At 39.8% G+C, this 19,746-nt stretch overlaps 1 protein-coding gene across 1 annotated transcript in view; it reads left to right on the top strand.

Annotated features, from left to right (window-relative positions):
* Positions 1-19,746, top strand: part of AVPR2 (arginine vasopressin receptor 2) — a 167,821-nt gene that overhangs the window by 100,355 nt on the left and 47,720 nt on the right. The window lies entirely within an intron of this gene.

Below are 19,746 nucleotides of genomic sequence, written 5' to 3'. Positions count from 1 at the left end.
AGGACCATAATTTTGTGTGGGACCAATCCATGTTGGATGTTTCCCCACTGTGTAATCAATCACAAAATTCACATTTTTTTTATTAACCAGATCACCATTAATCCTACTCTCGCTGTCAGGTGTGACCAGCCAAATGAGTGAACTAGTGTTGCAACCTCACCATATCAGAGTCTTTGCAGCCACTCCTTGAATTGCCAAAACAAAGATTGTGAACCATCTGAACAAAAAAAATTAAAGACCAGGGAAGCGTATACTTTAGTAGTACAATAAACTTCTTTATTAAGTAAAGATAAAATGACACATAATGCACTCATATGCTCCCAGAATCACACCAAACGCATCACACAGCTGAGAATCTACTTTCAAAACCCCTGTATGGATGCCATTAGATGTAACCCACTCAGCTAAAGGCTCCTCTCCCCATGTCTGTGTGTTAGGAAAGAAAGAGAAGCGCAGGGAGCCAGCCACAATAGTGGCTTGTGTATGACAGCCACCAATATTGTGGAGGAACGGCAATCATTCAGTAGAGAGGCATGCACCCAAAGGAGGCTGTGCAGGTTGCCATAGTTTTGAGGTCATGGGCATCATAGGTTGCCATAGGTTTCAGGTCGTTAAACATCAGACGGCTCCTCAGGCCACATTTGGCCCGTGGGCTACGGGTCGAGTATGCCTGGATTACATGGTGGAAACAGAGAACCGATTGATAACTTGATGATCATAAACTGTATCTTAACAATTGATCAAAATCCACGTCCATGTGTGTGGCATATTGAATCAATGGGTTGTCAACTATAGATTGATTATTCCTATCGGAAGAGATTGATCAGAAAAGAAACTGATAATATACCGAAGAATGAATGGCCACTATAAGATTCCTACATTAAAATAAGGAACAGAATTGGAGTGAGGTGGGTCATTATTTCATAGGGTAAAGTAAAGCTAGCCATGGATGGATCAAAATTTGGCCAGTTCAGAAGGGACCAGCTGAATTTTGATCCATCTGTGGGTGTTCCTATTCGACAGAAGTCAAACTCTAGACCTTTTGTCAAAGGGAAATGTTGGAAAACATTTGTATTCTATACTACGCTGGGGGGTGGGCTATCAGAAACCACTGTCACTTTGTTTTGTATTTTTAATGCCCTAGCTACACTAACTTTTTGCCCCAACACTTCACTGACACTCCATTTGCTTAAGGAAGAGAAGCTACATATCTTGTTCTTCAAAATATGGGGGAGAAAGTGACTCACTTCCCTTTTTCCCACATAACAGCACTGGTGCTTGACAGTTGGCTACCCAGGCACACAGAACTGTTGCATGGGGTTGAAAAGAATACTCAGCCCCTTGTAAGCTCCAAGTTATGATTTAGAACTTGCACTCGTTTCCCTTTCTCTCTCTTGCTGGCACATTGAGCAGCAGGGGAGCAAAGTGATAGTAGGTATAAGTATCTGTGGATTCAAGACCCTTGAGAAAGCGTGCACTTTGCTCGCAAAATGGTCATTGGCTGGATGTTTAGATACAATTCAATTTAGATACGATCCTTGTAGATACAATAACAAAGCGTGGTATGCCGTAAATGCCCTGGATTTTCTCTTTCTGGACTGGGTAAGCATCTGTGGGGGTTGGCTTTAAGGTGAACCCATGGCAAGGTCAAGAGAAACCTCTATTTAATATTAGCAGCCTGTTCTATAAGTAAAACAAAAAATTGTTGTATTAGACAAGTTCTTTTTTTAACAGGACTGCAGTTTAGCAGTTGTCCTGTCAGTTGAAAGGAAGAGAAGAGCATTGTACTTGAGCACTTTGTTCTTTTGGCAGCCAAAGGGAATTAGTGGTTTTGATAAACCAAGGAGATGACACTGGAAATGTTCCCGTATATACGAAATGTCAGCCAATGGTCTGTTGTGAATGAACATTCCACAGACACGTTATAAAAATGGTCTAATGGCCAATATCCCATCATGTGTTTGTAAATTAATACTGTTATTGCTTTTTCATTTCACAAAAATACATGGGAAAATTCTACATTATGTACAGAAGTAAGAGCAAAAGGCATGGGAACTCAGAATACTACTATTTGGTTGCTTCATACTGCGGATATAAAGGATATCTCCATTTGTTTTCTTGCTTGACAAAAATCACCTTTCAGAGCTTTTAGGATTTTTTTTTCTTAGATTTATTGCAAAGACACTTCTGTTCATATGGTGTGTCAGTGGTCATGGTTTAACTGCTGTGTTATGTGTGATGTTCCAATTCCAAAATTCCAATTCATACCTGTCTGTTGGTGTACAGTAAAATACATGCTTTTTCAAGTAAGAATCCTATTTATTACTGTATGGATAGCTCAAATCTATCTAGCTCTTAAAAAGAAAAATGGGGCATGTAGGATTTTAAAGCATCACTGTGAGTTAAAGCCGAAGTGTAAACCGATACGATCAATTAACACAGTTGTGTTTAGTAAAATATCCTTAAATTTATTTTTAAGTACCAGAGTCTATCTTTGTATCTACCTCTTTCAGGTCCCTGCACAACATGACTAAAACTAGGAGAAAACAGAAATGAAAGTCAGGCTTTAAAGTACAGTCCACAGGGAACTGCCTCATAGGAGGGAAATACAGTAGACAGGGTTGACTTTATAGGTATAATAGGTATTGGTTGAGGTAGTAGATTGATGGCACTAGAAACTTATGTTGATATTACTTAATACATCAGATTAGTTTTATCAAAACTATACTGATAATGCCCCTGATAATGGGGCATCTGGGTGATATGCAGGCTGCTTCATGTGCACTGAGGAGCTCTTACAGAAACCTCAGGATATAAATGTTAAAATTAGATCAGAATAATTGGCTATAGCCTGCAGTGTTGATCAGTGTATCCTGACGGCAGGGAAGTTTCCCAACTGTCAGAATACAAATACACAGTAAGAAGGATTCCCCCATCCACCTTGAATGTGTGGATGGGGGAATCGGGTCAGTTCTTTTTGATCAATCCGCTGGTTGATGAAGAAAAACTGACTTATCTATGGCCAGCTTAACTCCTCCTCTTTTACATTGAAGATAAATAATGGATTCCAAGCAGAAAGCAACATGCCGACATTGAATTCTTGATGGAGGGGTGCAGGCTGTCTGACATCTACAGAACGTATATTGAGGTGACACCATTGAAAAGAATAGTGTCTTGTCATTGGTGACTGTTGTCAAAGGTGTCATCTCCTTAAACATTCTGTAGCCTTCTGTGGATGTTGGACGGCCTACAACCCCTTCTTCATCAAGGTTGTCATGTGATGGCACATTTCCTCTACTTGGAATCCGTTATTCTGCTTCTGCTTTGAATTATTTAATTACCTGCAATGAAAAAGAAAAAGAACAATTACTATAGAGGAAGAGTTACTCTACCAAAATGAAATTTGAACAACCTGTGCAAGTTTTTTGCATTACTTTTGTTACAGCCTCGTATAAAATGAAATATAATACTACATGATAGGAGAACATTACTGAATGTGCATGTTTGCAGGGGCTCCAAGGAAGTTTTTCTCTTTCTGATCTGTTATGTATTGACTACATGCCCTGATGGAACCGTTTCTCTTTTCTTGTATGTTGTTATATTGGGTTACGGTCATGTAAAATTATTTAGTGTTGCGAAAGCAGTCTCTTCCATACTGCTATCAGCTATAGGCTCAGTACATAACAAGAAAGAAGGTGTAAATTCTGTCCACATGCCATCCATCTGCTGACAGCGGGGGGGCCTCCAACTTGCCAACCACTTTAGAGGATTCTGCTACACAACAGCTCTGGTTTTCAAAGCATTTCAATCGCATGACTGTGTAGGATTGAACACATCCAAACGCTGTCTAAAATTCAAGACCACTTTAAAACTCAGAATGCGCTAAAGAATTGAATGTTCACATATGCAGTGAACAGTATTTAAGCCATCAAATGAATAGTTAGTGATTGTGCTTCATAAATGCAGCTGATGAGAGGTGAATGACTAACAAGCCACCATTAAATACAATAAATATGCTCCTTGGAGCATCTGCATTTTATCATAAAGGAAAAACCTATGGAAGTAAAATGTAACACCAAAACTGAAGTTTGGCATAATTTTTGGGGTTCCACAAATGAAGCCAATCGTGGAAAGCAGATTACATAAACCACCACTACATTATAATATATTATAATTTGTGCTCAACTGTGTGATTTTTTTTTTCAGATTGTAGAAGAATTTCCAAATACTAGATAATCCAATTAAAAACTGCTGATGCTGCTAAGCCTATGCCTATATATGAACCCATGCCTATACAGAGCAAAGCAACAGGTTCATTGTAATGGCAACTAATGCTCACCTTGGCTTTGCACCCCTGACATTCCATTCAGTTCAAAGAGCAAATAAAATAAATATTGCTTCCAAGTATGAATGGGTATATGACTTAAGTTGGTCATACACCGTTAAGTTGGCCTTAGATGGATAGAGTTTCAAACAAAAACTCTAAGGCTACATGTACACTGGGACTAACTCTACTGGCAGGAGAAAAATGGTAAACATGGCAAAAACGTGTGTAAACGCGGTACCATGTTTAGCCGCATTTTCATTTCATTGGCTAGAGTACTTGCCATTGAAATTAATAAACGCCCAGTTGCTAAACGCAGCAATTGCTTAGGCTCATTTACACGTGTTTTTGCTGCATTTGGCGTTGTTTGGCCAAAACGTTCCTCTCCTGAACGCGATTCTTCTGCGTTCAGGAGAGGACACTTAACTGCCCCTAAACTCTTCTGTTCCTAACCTCTGGTAAAAGCCTATATGTGCATGGAAACTGAACAATGTTACTAAATTCACATTTTTTTCATCTAAATTCTACTTCTGTATGGCCAGCTTTACTCTCCTTCTTTCCATGTGGCAATGTGGGTGCTTGCTGATTAGCCGATCAGGCACCCTGCCCTATGTAAGCTTCAGATTCCATCTGGAAGCTTGCACTGAACTAACACTTTCTTACTCCTGACAGACAAATGGAGCAGTGGGGCATTAAAAGAAAGGTAAGTATAAGCAGCTGTTGGGGCTGCCATTAAAGCGAACCTGTACACGTCATGAGTACAAAATGAGGGCTCCAATTGCTGACCTCTGGAAGTCTAGTTTCTGGACCGCTTTGATGAACAACTTCCTTTAGTGCTTTCTGAGGTCACATATCTGGAGCAAGTATGTACAGTAGATTGCAGATGTCAGAACCACAGAGAGGGCCTCTAACTTTCTCTATAACTTAACATATAGAGCGTCCGCATGACATCCTGGCAACTAGCATTTTCAGAAGCGAAGGTCAAAATGGCTATTTCCATGTTTGTCACATGACAGGGCTCCTATATACAAGACTCCTATTTAGTTTGTAATTACCAATAAATTTGTCAGGTAGTGTCAACTTGCTCTTTCTTTTCTTTTTTTGTGATCTGAAGCAGTACCTGGAGACTAGAGATGTACACGATGGAAAAATTTTATTTTGTTTGTTACGTTAATAATTTCATCATATTAGTTATGTTAAAATGATTTTTGGAATTTGTCTCGTATATTCAGATTAATTTTGTATATTCGTTATTTTCAAATCCGAATTTGAAATTCGAATCTTGGAAGACGGTTATATTAGTTCTATTTTTTCCCTATTCAGTTCTTTTCTATTATATTCTGCTTTATTACATTCTATTTTATTTTACTGTATTCTGTTCCATAACGCAGTTCAAGTAGGAATCATCATCTTTTTCCACTTTTTTTACGTTACTATATTTATAGCTATATGTTTCCATTTCCAAATGAAATTAATTTTTTAATTCAAATTAATTTTCAAATTCAGATTTGGATAATCCATTTTGTTATAATGTATTCCAGATTTGCCGAAATTTGTTACTATTGTGATTCAGTAATTCAGATACATCCGAATATCCAAATAAAAAAAAATTTTCCGAATTTTGATTCGTAACAAAATGAATTGCACAAGCCTACTGGAGACCAGACAAATTATACTAATTGACTTTTAGCAGCTGCGTGTACATCTCTTGCATGATCAGTGAAGGTTGGTTGGTTTTGCATAGAACTTGCAAATTTAGGTTGGGGTACTGAGCCCATGAAACAAGACCTCAAAGGCAACCATATGAACCAAAAGTGATGAGATAACTATTGAGTATGTGTATACATAAATATACGCAGAAAGAAAAAAACAAACTCATTAATAATAAACTCTCCCTAATGTACAAACTTTTGAAGGTCGCAATTGACTATTGCTGGAAGCCTGAGATGACCGCTATGCTATGAAAATACAATGTAACGTTCATCTCAATGTGGTCTTTAGAAAATTCTGTTTTATAATCCGATTATACTGCTTCTTAGTAAATGTTAGTTATTGCATTACATGGCAGATAATGGATTTTCAGCTTTAAATTATATAGATATTAGTGAATTTTAAGTGGCAGGTGAGGACACACTTCTGTATTGTCCTTAAAGGGGTTTTCCTTTGTTCAGCAACAAAGCAAAAGAAAGAGGACACCCGGATCATGACAATTAGCCACATGCAGATATATATATATATATATATATATATATATATATATGCGGACTGTACCAAAAGTAATACATAGCTTGCCATCATTGAGTTCTTGAGGAAGGAGGTTGCAGGTTGTCCAACATCCAAAGAAGGCTACAGTATGTATATGGAGATGACACCATTGGCAAGAGCAATGTCTTGTCATTTGTGACACTTGTTAATAGTGTCATCTCCATAAACAATCTTTAGCCTTCTGTGGATGTCGGACAGCCTGCACCCTTCTTTCGTCAAGAAATCAATGTCAGCATGTTGCTTCTACTTGTAGTACGGGTGGGTAGGCGGGTGATATTCCCTCCATGTTCCCCTGTTCGTTGGGTGCCAAGTGTGGGTACCATGGAAGGCCTACCCTGGGGTAGGTTCTCCTGGGCTACTCTAAGCAGCTGTAACAGGATCACTTTCAATACACATGGGGTACCTTTACTCTGTGCCATTTTCATGAATGCCCTGGGACATGGCTGAGCTTGCCATGGGGGAATACTGGACCTTAAGGCAGTCTCTACACTTAGAGAGTACATACAGTATGTACACTTGCACCGTAACTGTTCTCCTGTTAAGTCTCTAGTCCCTGTGACAAGTTACACTGTCTCTGTAATTTGCCTTTAGGAGGGGCATGCTGATCCCTGTTTACATCCACCTGTCCAGCTTTTTCCACTACCCTTCTCAGTAGTAGAATGGTGCCCCGGGCTGTGCACCTTGCGTGGGCTCTGTATGTGCCCTAGACTTTATTCTGGAACTTCTGTACCTCTGTCCAGGATGGGGACCTCGGCAGCGCCGATCCACTCCTATTGCTATGGGAAACAGATTGCTGGTGGAAGGAATGCAGACAACATCTCCCTCTCTGCTAGAGGCCATCCCATCCCTACCCTAGATAACCACTTGCTTGCACTTCACACTGTGTTAACTCTTCATATCTCAATGTGTTTAATGACCCAAATCTTAGACTATCGGTGCCGGTTTCATGCTTCACAATAGGCCCTGCCTGGTCTGTGCTATGTGTGATCAAAATCAAAGTGATGAGAATACAATCAAAACAGTAAATTATATTGACATTAAGCCAATGTGTAAAATCAAATAAATTAGTCCATAATCTTGTGCTTATTCAATCACTCAGACTGTGACAAGCAACTGTGCATTCTCATAAAGTGCTTCATGCTATTCCTTTGGTGGAAGTGCAAATACGGAGCTCCCCTCCTGTGTACCCACTTACTCACCAGGAAATGTGGACTCTTAGGTGTTGGTAAGAGTCACATGCGCTGTATGGTAATCTTGGTTGGTCTGGTGCTTGTAGTCCTTTTGTGTATTTATATTCTATTTCCCACTTCAGTATACCATAGCGATGTTTGTTTGTCTCATGGTACATATATATGGAAGATCTAAATAGTGTAGTTCCGTTTTATTATAAAAAACTGTAATAAAAACAATTGCACTTACATAGATAATAAAATACAAAGCAGATCACTGAGCCAGAAGTAGCGCACCGGAGTGCGTTTCACCAGTCAGAAATGACGTCACCAGCAGCTATCACTGATGCGTTTTGCCACTTCTCCACGGCATTCTCAAAGGTTATACTGATGGTGATAGGCAGCTCATTTATACCATTCACCCCTCCTTCTCTAATCTTAACATTTCCCGTGACATACTTTCTGCCCTATCTGATGTCATATCAGCTTCTTGTTGCAGCCATCTTTAGGGGTATTCGGCTTCATGTAATACTATACCCTCTATCTTGCTACACCCTACGCCCTCTGTCATTCATATCTCTTACTATGTCCCCTAATGGACTGTCCTCCTACACCTGTCAAAATACAGACAAATGTCTGCTCAATTTTTCTCTCAATCAATCAGCCAGGATTTTGTCATCAGGCACAACCCCTTTACAAAGTATTGCAGGAGCACAACCCTCACCATTTTATGAGCATACAGGCGCTAAGCATTTAGTCTCACTGGGAGATACCTTCACTGCTATAACGTCATCATTATCAACAAAATCACAGTCAATTAGTTTGCTACCATCTATTTCTCAATACTGGCTGTCAATAAGTCTTCCTATTTCACTTATTTCATATTTAGGGGTGTATTTATTAAAAATCTGCAGAGGTATTCTTCCCATGAAACAGCATGTACATTCCTTGTGTGCAAAAGTCAGCAAAATCAAATGTCAGGCTATTTTCTCTCCAGCTTGGATGTACTTCATTCATAAGAATAGCTTAAATTAGGAAAATATTGCATTATGGCCACTAGATTGGGCTAATGATCACAGGAAATAAATACTTACTATGATTGCCAACTCCACTTAGTGACCATAATGCAATAATGTCCTGATTCATAATATAAAATTATATGGTGCTGGTGAGCTACTATGGTAAAATTAATTACTGTGCATAAATAAATAAGTGAAAGTTAAATTAAAATAAATTATTGTGGTCACTGACACTGTGACACATACTCATATGCCTGTGCAAAAATACTAATAAATATATAATTAGTGTCGTGCTCCACACAATTAAATAACATATATAAACAAATGACTAAATATTGCTATTATTGCCTCAGTGAATATTATATGTGACCATATATATATACACCGTGTTCCAAATTATTATGCAAATGATATTTTTCTCATTTACGTAAATAATTGATGTGAATAACAGTCAGCATAATTCTCATGTTATCAACTATTAAGAGTACAATTCAAATTTTATTGAACAAACCTCCTAATGATAACAGGATTTTTTTTAAACATAAAAAGCTTCCAATGCACTGTTCCCAATTATTACACACAGTAAGTTTCAAAACACTTTATAGGTTGTAAAGAACTGAAAATTGTCATTTGTTGTGTTTGCAGCATCTTTACTGAAATCAAAAGCTATTTCTATCAAACGTTTAACAACATTTTAACTTTTTAAACAATTTAACAGGTCATGTTACATTGTAACATAGGACCCCTTATTTGATAGCAGCTTCACAAGTCTTGCATCCATTGAACTTGTGAGTTTTTGGACAGTTTCTGCTTGAATTTGTTTGCAAGATGTTTGAATAGCCTCCCAGAGCTGCTGTTTGGATGTAAACTGCCTCCCACCCTCATAGATCTTTTGCTTGAGGATGCTCCAAAGGTTCTCAATAGGATTGAGGTCAGGGGAGGATGGAGGCCACACCATGGCTTTCTCTCCTTTTATCCCCATAGCAGCCATTGATGCAGAGGTATTCTTTGCAGCATGAGATGGTGCATTGTCATGCATGAAGATGATTTTATTACAGAAAGCATAGTTCTTCCTTCTGTACCAGGGAAGAAAGTGGTCAGTCATAAACTCCACATACTTTGCAGAGGTTATCTTTACACCTTCGGGGCCCCTAAAGGGCCTGACCAGCTCTGTTCCCATGATTCTGGCCCAAAACATGTCTCCACCACCGCCTTGCTGACGTCGCAGCCTTGTTGGAACAGGGTGGCCGTCCGCCAACCATCCACTACTCTATCCATCTGGACCATCCAGGGTTGCATGGCACTCATCAGTGAACAAGACTGTTTGAAAATTAGTCTTCATGTATTTTTCTGCCCAATGCAGCAGTTTCTGCTTGTGAGCATTGGTTTTTGGTGGCCGAATAGAAGGTTTATGCATAGTTGCAAGACTCTGAAGGACTCTACACCTTGATGTCCGTGGGACTCCAGAGGCACCAGCAGCTTCAAATATCTGTTTATTGCTATGTAATGGTATTTTAGCAGCTGCTTTCTTGATCTGATGCATAGATCTGGCAGAAATCTTCCTCAATGTGCCTTTATCCGCACGAACCTGTCTGTGCTCTGAATCAGCCACAAATCTCTTAATAGTGCGATGATCACGCTTAAGTTTTCGTGAAAGATCTAATGTTTTCATACCTCGTCCAAGGCATTGAACTATTTCACTCTTTTCGGCAGCAGAGAGATCCTTTTTCTTCCCCATATTGCTTGAAAATGGTGCTCTGCTTAATAATGTGGAACACCCTCCTTAGTAGTTTTTCCTTAAATTGGGCTCACCGGCCAATCTAATTATCACAGGTGTCCGAGATTGTTTTCAGTGATCAAAAGAGCCCTGAGACACAATGCCATCCATGAGTTAAACTGAAAAACAAAATATTTAATCTTTGTGACACTTAAATAGAATTTGCATAATAATTTGAAACACAGTGTAGTGATCCAAATATAACATACATACGATAGCATATAGTGACAAATCAAATATATTGAATATCAAGAAATAATATATATGTGTAATAATTGTTATATGTGAAAAATAAAAATCAATATATATAATAATAAAAAAGTGTCCAAAAAATATTGTAATATAAAATTTTTTTTAAAAAATCACAAAAGTGCCCAAAAAATATAAAAAATCCAATATTGTGTCCACTCCGTGATTATATTCTGAACAATCAGGTGCACCTTCCTTATACTGTATATGCGCTCACCTTAGATATAGCCAAACTTGTGATTAGGCTAAAACAGCTTTTTGTCTTAAATTGGACAGATGAGGAAATTTCCTCTGATGGTATACTTCCAGGAATAATGATATTAGAAGATGTACTACTTCAATTTTCCCTCAGGGGGTCTTTCAGGCACACTGATCCCTGTATTTGATCAGGATGGATGGATTTCTCCCTCTGTCCTCCAGGGGTCCTATATATCCTTTCCTTCCTTTCTTTAGATCTCCATGAATGGGTGCAATGAAAGAAAAAAGGACATAGTGCCTTATCCTTTACAACCATTTATTTGTATAGCCAATGGTATTCCACTCACATTTTACTTAAAATAATCAAGCTTTTGAAATAAATCCTCTGTGTGTGCTCTGCACACTTCCCATACTCACCATATTGTCTCCTGAATGCGTCGTGATGTCAGAGCCCCTCCCCTACGCGTTACACCACCGGCGTATAACCCTGATGAAGCCAAGTGACCCGGTGGCATAACAGGTAGGGGAGGGGCTCTGACGTCATGGCGAGTACAGGAAGTGTGCAGAGCACACACAGAGGATTTATTTCAAAAGCATGCAGTTTTGCAGGGCAAATAACTATAGATTTTTATAACTACATCCCTTAGCTATAAGTAAAACAAAAGGCAAGCAGGCATTATACTAAGTAATTAGAGGGCTTGTAAGTAACTGCAGGTCGAAGATAGGGGGCAAAACAGGCACTTGTAGGAACAGAATTAGGAGATTCAGGTTAATTTGTTGCTGGTCTTTTTGTATGATACCTTTACTGTACAGTAAAAAAAATGTTGTATGCAAAACAGTTCTAGAAAAGTGATTGGCCTCTGAGTTGTTCATTGACAGGGGCGGACAGACCAATTGGAAACTCGGGCACTGCCCGAGGGCCCGGGGTCAGTAAGGGGTCCCATGAGATGCCCCTGGTACCTTTCATAGGCTTTTTTGGGTGTGGTTTGAGTGTGGGCGAGGACACAGGGGCCCCATGATCCCCTATTACCCAGGGGCCCCATGAGTTTTCAGTCCGCCCCTATTCATTGATGAGCAACTGGCTATTAATGAAAAATCTATGCTCCTTTATAAAGAAATACATTAGTAAAAATATCTTCTCCCAAAGTGAAATTTTGAAGGTACTGCTGGCAGTAGGTATATCTACAGTGCTTACTGCTGTTTCCAAATTTGTCACAAATCACTAAAAAGCTTATCCATCCCTGGCAAACACATGACATTTTCTACATTCATCTCCTCAGTTGTAGCACAAGGAAGGTAACATTTTGACTTTGCCATCCATTTGCTTGATTCTTTGATTCTTCCCTTTCAGTTGGGAATGCAACCCCCCACTCTAACAGGGGTTGAATACTTGTTATGTCTAAGGGTTTCTTCCTAAGCATTAATGTTACTACAATGATAATAATTTAAAGTGAACCTGTTCCCAGACTACGCACAATAAAGTATTAACATTCTCTAAACAAGCAGTAAAGGCATGTTAAAACAAATCCTCATTCACCTCTGTAGCTATAGACATTGTAGAGTAATTAATATATCATTTTCAAAGTTTACAAAAGAGGCAGCTCCTCTCTTCTTTCTATGTAGAGCAGAAACTTAGAAACATATCTGCCTGCCAACCTTCTAATACAATTGCACAGAAGGCATTTCTAAGCTGTTAGAAACCAAATGAATCTGGAATTTAGAGTTATTTGTTGTAATATTTGATGTAAATTACTTCACAGTACCGGAAGCTAGAGAGGTCAGTAAGAGCTCATTTAAAAGCTAATTACTGCTTGCTAAGAATAGGCAAATACTTTAATGTCCATAGTCTGGATGGTTGCTGAGTAATAAAATAAAAATCCAGGACCAGCAAAAGAAGACCTATTATACTCATATATCCCACCACCTGTTTCTCTGATCTTTGCTCTGTTCTAAACCTACAGCTGCCTGAAGGATCTTGTCATGAACCTTGGTTGGGGACCAAAGTGACGGGAGGGCTTCTTGAAGCTCTGGTCCAAACATACATGAATGTGGGAACAGGCGTGCAAGGCTCAGGGTAGTACAGGTGCCATGACCTGGACAGCAGGGGATGAACAGTAGAGATAGTATTCAGGAATGGTGGTTGATGCAGATAAGAAAACACCTTGCGATCAGCAGTGGAAGACAGTTTGTGTGCTGATTGTGTGGGAATGCCAGACAGGGCCCAGAAAACAGATCTGGTAACCTGGTTTCTAAGGAGCAGGAAGAAGAATGTAGTCAAGAGCCAGGCCAAGGTCATACACACACAGATGGGCAGAAGTAGAGGGAGTAGTGTCTGGAGAAATGCTGGGTCAAGCGCAGAAGATCAAGCAGGAGCAAGCTGGAGTGAGGTCAAGCAACAAGCAAGGATCACGATCAGGATAAAGTCAGAGGGAAATCCAGGAACAGCCCAAGTCAGGCAGCATGGTAATCAGGAAGCACATAAACAACGATCATAGGGAGCTGAAGAACATCCAGCAACCAGCTCACATCAGCACCTCCTTAAATAGACAGCTGTGCATGCCAGTGCATGCTGCTACACGCAAATGTGCCTACATGTCACTGCATACCAGTTACTGGCCTGAACTCGTCTGTGGCTCGGCTGGCACATGCACACGCGCATTAGCTGCACGAGTATGAGCATTAGTATCCTGACAGATTTTTACATTCAACATTTCTGGGCGTGCTGGATGCCTGGGTCCCTCAATGCACACTGTGTCACTTTCTGTTGACCGCTGTGTTACTACTATGCCCTGTAGTAATGTAAGGACCAGCAGGAGGAACAAAAGCTCACATTAGGCCCAGTGTGCCAGATGTGAAGAGGCAGTTACTTGCAAGAGAGAAAAGTTTGGAGGAATGGATGGCAGGACAGGCGAGTGTAAAATGTCTTCTTTCGCAGGTATGAAATTTTGCACTTTTTAACTCGGACGAGATAGAATGGCTTTACAGATAAAAAAAAAAATTACCTTTCTTGTCCATCAGCCTTTAAATGGCCAACATCCCTAGTAAACTAATAAAAAATTGGTGCAAAAGGCAAAATGTTATCAATGCCCTTAACATCACAGCATTTTTTTCTTATAACATAATTACATAGTTAGTCTGGCTGAAAAAAGACAAAAGGCCATCCAGTTCAACATAACCCTATAAAAGCCCTTCATGGCAAAAGGTGGAAGGTGGGTATTGACAATGTAAACTGTGGTACACAGGAACCATAGAATGGATTTTAAGAACTTTTCTTATCTGTGCTGATGAGGAACAGCTGTTCTCTATAAAAGTAGCTCTAAGATTGTTGAAACACACTTTCAGTCAAGGAAATATAAATATAAGGAAACCGAGAAGTAAATTCTTCACTTCCTCATAGGCTCCTTTTGGGGTAAAGGATAGGTCATACCAAAAATCAAATGTTTTACGACCCAAGGGAGTAATTTAGACAACACATGGAGGGACATTTATCAGCAAATTATTTTAAAAATTCAGTTTCGCACTGGTTTGTGACAGATTTAGCATTGGAAATAAGATGATTTTCCTTCAAAATATACGCACAGTGAAGAATTGCTCAGAGGCAGGTTTTATATTGTCCCAGAGTTGATTTACAGGTACATATTTACTTAAGTTGAAAAAAAGTCTATCTAGTTCAACCAAAAGAAAAATAAATTGATAGATAACCTCCTTAATGGAACCATATACCCACAGTTTACCCTAAGTAGGCCAAAAAAAAACAACAAAACATGCTCCAAGGGGGAAAAAAATTCCTTCCTGAATCCCAGGAGGCAGTTGGATATTCCCTGGATCAACAACTGATCAGACTGGTAAGTACATTATTTACCTGCAATGAACAAGGAGAAGAGGAAGAGTTACTATAGAGTAAGAGTTGCTCCACCAACATGTGAAATTTGAACACCCTTTGTAAGTAAATATATATAGTAAGGGGGGGGGGGCAGGCTAGACTGATATTGGCAGTGGTAAACCATGCATAAAACATCCAAGAACAGTCCAAACTGGTTTATCTTGCACTTTATTTAGAAAGGCAGCAAACAAACTTTGTGCAGCAAACCTGTAGCATTCAAAACATCTGCTGGTCCAAACCAATAGCTAAACCTGGATCAGTTTCTGACTAACATGGTTCTCCCCCTAATGGGTTCATCAAAACAAACAGGCAACTCTTGTAGCTTTATAGTGTTCTGTCAGCACTTGGCCTTTTCCCCAGCAGCAGGCTCCCACAGCAGAGAGAGTGAGAGAGCCCTGATCATCAGTCAGCTCACATATAGTAGGAGGTTGAACAATTGGAGGCCAGTGGACAGCTGAGACTATTGATGGGTCTGTCTACCAGGTAAGATGTAAACCTAAAGACGGAGGCTTTATCCCACCCAAAGCTCTACAAAACCTCCGGGCTACAGGAACCAGCACAGGATTTATTAAAATTCTGAGAAAACAAATTTGTTTTCTCCATATCAGTCATCAACCCTGGAGCCCTACACCATGTGTATGGAAAGAACCTAGGTGACACATACACATCTTCAATAATCCTGCTAGCCAGTGGTTTACTATATATATATATATATATATATATATATATATGTGTGTGTGTGTGTGTGTAAAAATTGATTATTTAACTATGGAGTAGGATACATATGCAGACTGTTTTTTCGTAACAGCGGCCTCATAGTGCTTGTGAAGTGACCCCTTTTAATGATGCAAGATATGTACTACATCACAGTCCCTGACAAGCATCATTAAATGAGTCAGCCAAACAGTGCCCCAGCTTCCACTTCTGTGTATTCTCTGTTACCCGTCTAATAGTTTTTGTGGTTCCCTTTTGAGTACTGTACATGAATCTGTCAGGGCTGAAACTGAGCCTGGATGGTAATGTCTCACAGAGGTTTGGAACTGTGCCATGTCCTCTAGCAGCTGTGTGTCACCCATTTGAGACCCTAAATTGCATTGGACTTCACTACACTAACACAAAACCTTTGCTATCCATCAAACAATACCAGCTATGCCCAATATAATAACAGTAATATCCAGTATTAAATATAATTATATAATATGATCTAAAATAAGTGTTGCTGTAAAGATATTTGCTCCCCACCAAAAAAGTATTAAAAACAGTTATAAATCAAATCAATAAAAATAAATATATACAATAAAGAAATAAAAAGCACTCTAACCACTTTAGGACTGCCCATAGCAGATATACTGTTACAGGGTGGTCCTCCTGTGCAAAATCACGTATATAAACATGATCCTGCACTTCCGCCTAGGGGGCACACATGCACGCTCCTGGTTGGGTCGCTTCAGCTGTGAGTATTCACAGCAGAAACCAATCAGCAGATGGCGGGCAGTGGATGTCCACTGGCACCCGCCGATCATCAGGGAGAGACACAGAAGTGAGCTCTGCCTACGTAAAGAAGGAAGAGGTCCGTTATGAGGGGAGGAAGGGATAGATCTGGGCTCACTGCAAAGCAGGGAACACACTGGGAAGACTAAAGACTTGACGTGAATACGTGGTGTCATGGTCACCTTTGGATGTGGCATTGACACATTTTGAGGGTGTAACTACAGTGACGTTACCACCCCTCTCTGCATCATTGTGAACTGCCTGCTGCTGAAGAATAGGTAAAGAGGAAGAGGACACCGTGCTTTTTTTTAGAAGTGGTTCTGCAGGGTAAAAGCACTGGAAGGGTGGTGCCCAGAGCCTGGAATTGGGCTTTAAGAAAAAAAAAAAAGTGAACAAAGAAGCTGCAAAATGCTTATTTTTTTGTCTCCTTTGTGAGTCCTAGCCACAGGCCCAATAAAAAATTCAGCCCTCTGTGCTGTAAGCAGGCCATACATGGGTCGAATTCTGAACTAATTTACAATCGAACAGCGAAAACTTTGTTCTGTAATCCGATGGTGCCACTAATAATTTCGAAAATCGGTCATTTTTCATAAATTGTCCAGCATGCCCGATTAAACAAAATGGGAGGGAACCTTGAAAATTAGCCAGTGCCATTGCCCCACTAACAGAGCGAACATCAGCCGATTATTCTTAGGTCCGATTTTCGAACGAAAAATCGTTTGAAAATCGACCCATGTATGGCCGGCCTTCGTTTGCCAGCATGAATAGACAAGCTGACTGGAGAACCTGAAAGAAGAAGCAGGAGTAGGTGAAATTGGCCAAACCTTGCCTGGGAATTCCTCTGTAGTGTCAAAACGGCCCTAAAGTTAAATCTTCTTTTATTGAAAACAATTGAACTCAATAATTTCAACTTGTATAAAAGTGTCTTTATCATAAACATGGGGCCAGATATTTTAGTCGAACTTTGCCTTCTCTGCATTTTTGTGCAATCACTAAGTCAGCATTTATCTTGCCTTAAAATTAACGTTTACTGAGTTTAGAGTGGTAATTAACCTAAAAGTGAACATTTATTATATTGCAGATTACTAATTCTTAGATGTGACGTCTGCATTAGGTTTGTTTTTGAGGCTTTTTTTCCTTTATTTTCATCTGGTGATTCGGTCAGTAAGTCTGTTTTTCAATAGAACAAGCTCTCCTGCAACTGTATCACTTAAGAGTGTTGATACAAACCATTTACCACTGACAGGGTTGCTCACAATGATCAGCTTTTATTTATGTAAAACCTTTATCTCAAAAGGAAAAAAAACCTGTTGTAATTGCAGTTTGAGCTGGAGTTTGGCTTCAATGGTTACTGTATTTAAATATAATACTCCCCTCCCACCAGATTGACAATGATGCTGTCCAAATGTGCCTCCTGTGCTACTTCATCCAAAGTGGGGGCACTCTATTACAGGAGGTGTATTACTGGCCAGGTGAAAACAGAGGGATAAAAGCTTAAAAAAAGAAAACTAATTCAGCCATCACATTCAAGGATTGCTAAGCTGCAATATATTCCATTTTTGGTTTGAGGTTTAATACTACTTAAAGTAGATCTAAACTCAGTCATTAAAATCTTAAATAGGCTTTAACATTATGATATAATTTCAAAAGTTGTTTTTCAATATTTCATAAATAGGAAACTTTCATTAAAATAACTCCTGGTGATCTTACCATGAAGGTCCTTGTTCAGGCACTACCTGTTAAAGGGTGACAACCATCTCACAATTGTGCTTCTGTGTTGTCACCATGGGATATTTGCACCTTGCACAGGAAAGATCTGCTGTTACCACTATCAGGATGCCGGTCCAATGCAACATGTGCAGCTCTCGTTGGAACTTGTAGACAGAAAGTGCTGAAAGAAGTTGGAGGAGATCAGCAGCACTGAGATCTAAGGAGGTTGCCAAAAAAGGTGAAACAGTATCTTATGAAAAATATGAAACATTTATATGTCACACGTTGCTGTAAAAAACTAAATGTCATCCAGCTGGGATTTAAATCTACTTTAATTATATACGCAACAAATAATTAGATACAATAAATTATATATTACCATTGTAATAACAGGTTAAGTAATATGAAATTAAATCTCATTGTAGATCCATCTGTGTACATATTTCTAGTTTTTATATAATTTCATCCAACAAATTACAGAGTACACCAATTCCTGAACAGGGTCACAATCTAAGGTCCCTAATACCATGGTCACACCACGGGTGTTTTGAGAGGAAGCCAGTTAGCCTGTCAGTAAGGTTTTGGATTATGGGAAAAAAACACACAAACGTTATGAATGGACAGACTCCATGTGGTTAGTATCTAAAGTGGGATTTGTACCCAAGATTTGGAACTGCAAAGAAAAAGATTCTAATTCCAATTGACTTCTCAATGAAGCTGGCTCGAGTCCTCTGTTGCTAGGATGCAGGTGACTTCTCAAAGAAGCCACCTACTATGCTCCATTGCTAGGAGGCAGTCAGGATAGTTACAGTTACAGCATAGATGGCCATGTTGCTAGGATCCAGACAGCTTTGCAAGGCAGCTTTCTACCATTCTTCATTGCTAAGATGTAGGTGGCTTCTCAAGGAAGTCACTGAGAATGCTCCATTGCTATGATGCAGGTGGCCTCTCAAGGAAGCCATCTAGCATTCTCTGTTGCTAAGACATAGGTGGCTTTTCAAGGAAGCCACCAAGCATGCTCCATTGCTATGATGCAGGTGGCCTTTCAAAGAAGCCACCTAGCATTCTCTGTTGCTAGGATGCAGGCAGCTTCACAAGGAAGCTTCCTACCATTCTTTATTGCTAGGATGTAGATGGGTTCTCAAGGAAGTCACTGAGAATGCTCTATTGCTATGATGCAGGTGGCCTCTCAAGGAAGCCATCTAGCATTCTCTGTTGCTAGGACGCAGGTGTCTTTTCAAGGAAGCCACCAAGCATGCTCCATTGTTGTGATGCAGGTGGCCTTTCAAGGAAGCCACCTAGCATTCTCTGTTGCTAGGGTGCAGGCAGCTTTGCAAGGAAGCTTCCTACCATTCTTCATTGCTAGGATGTACAGTAGATGGGTTCTCAAGGAAGCCACTGAGAATGCTCCATTGCCGTGATGAAGGGGGCCTCTCAAGGAAGCCATCTAGCATTCTCTGTTGCTAGGACACAGGTGGCTTTTCAAGGAAGCCACCAAGCAGGCTCCATTGCTATGATGCAGGTGGCCTTTCAAGGAAGCTATCTAGCATTTTCTGTTGCTAGAACCTAGGCAGCTATTGCCGCCTAGCATCCTTCTGTTGCTGGGATGCATTTGTAAGAAAATTTACAAAGATACACCATCCTACTGCATTATCTCAAAG

Source organism: Staurois parvus, unplaced genomic scaffold, assembly GCF_062004578.1.
Source record: "Staurois parvus isolate SC_StPar_1 unplaced genomic scaffold, SC_StPar_1.0 ptg001132l, whole genome shotgun sequence".
In the NCBI taxonomy this organism is placed as follows: domain Eukaryota; kingdom Metazoa; phylum Chordata; class Amphibia; order Anura; family Ranidae; genus Staurois; species Staurois parvus.
This window is presented reverse-complemented; position numbering and strand designations above follow the sequence as displayed.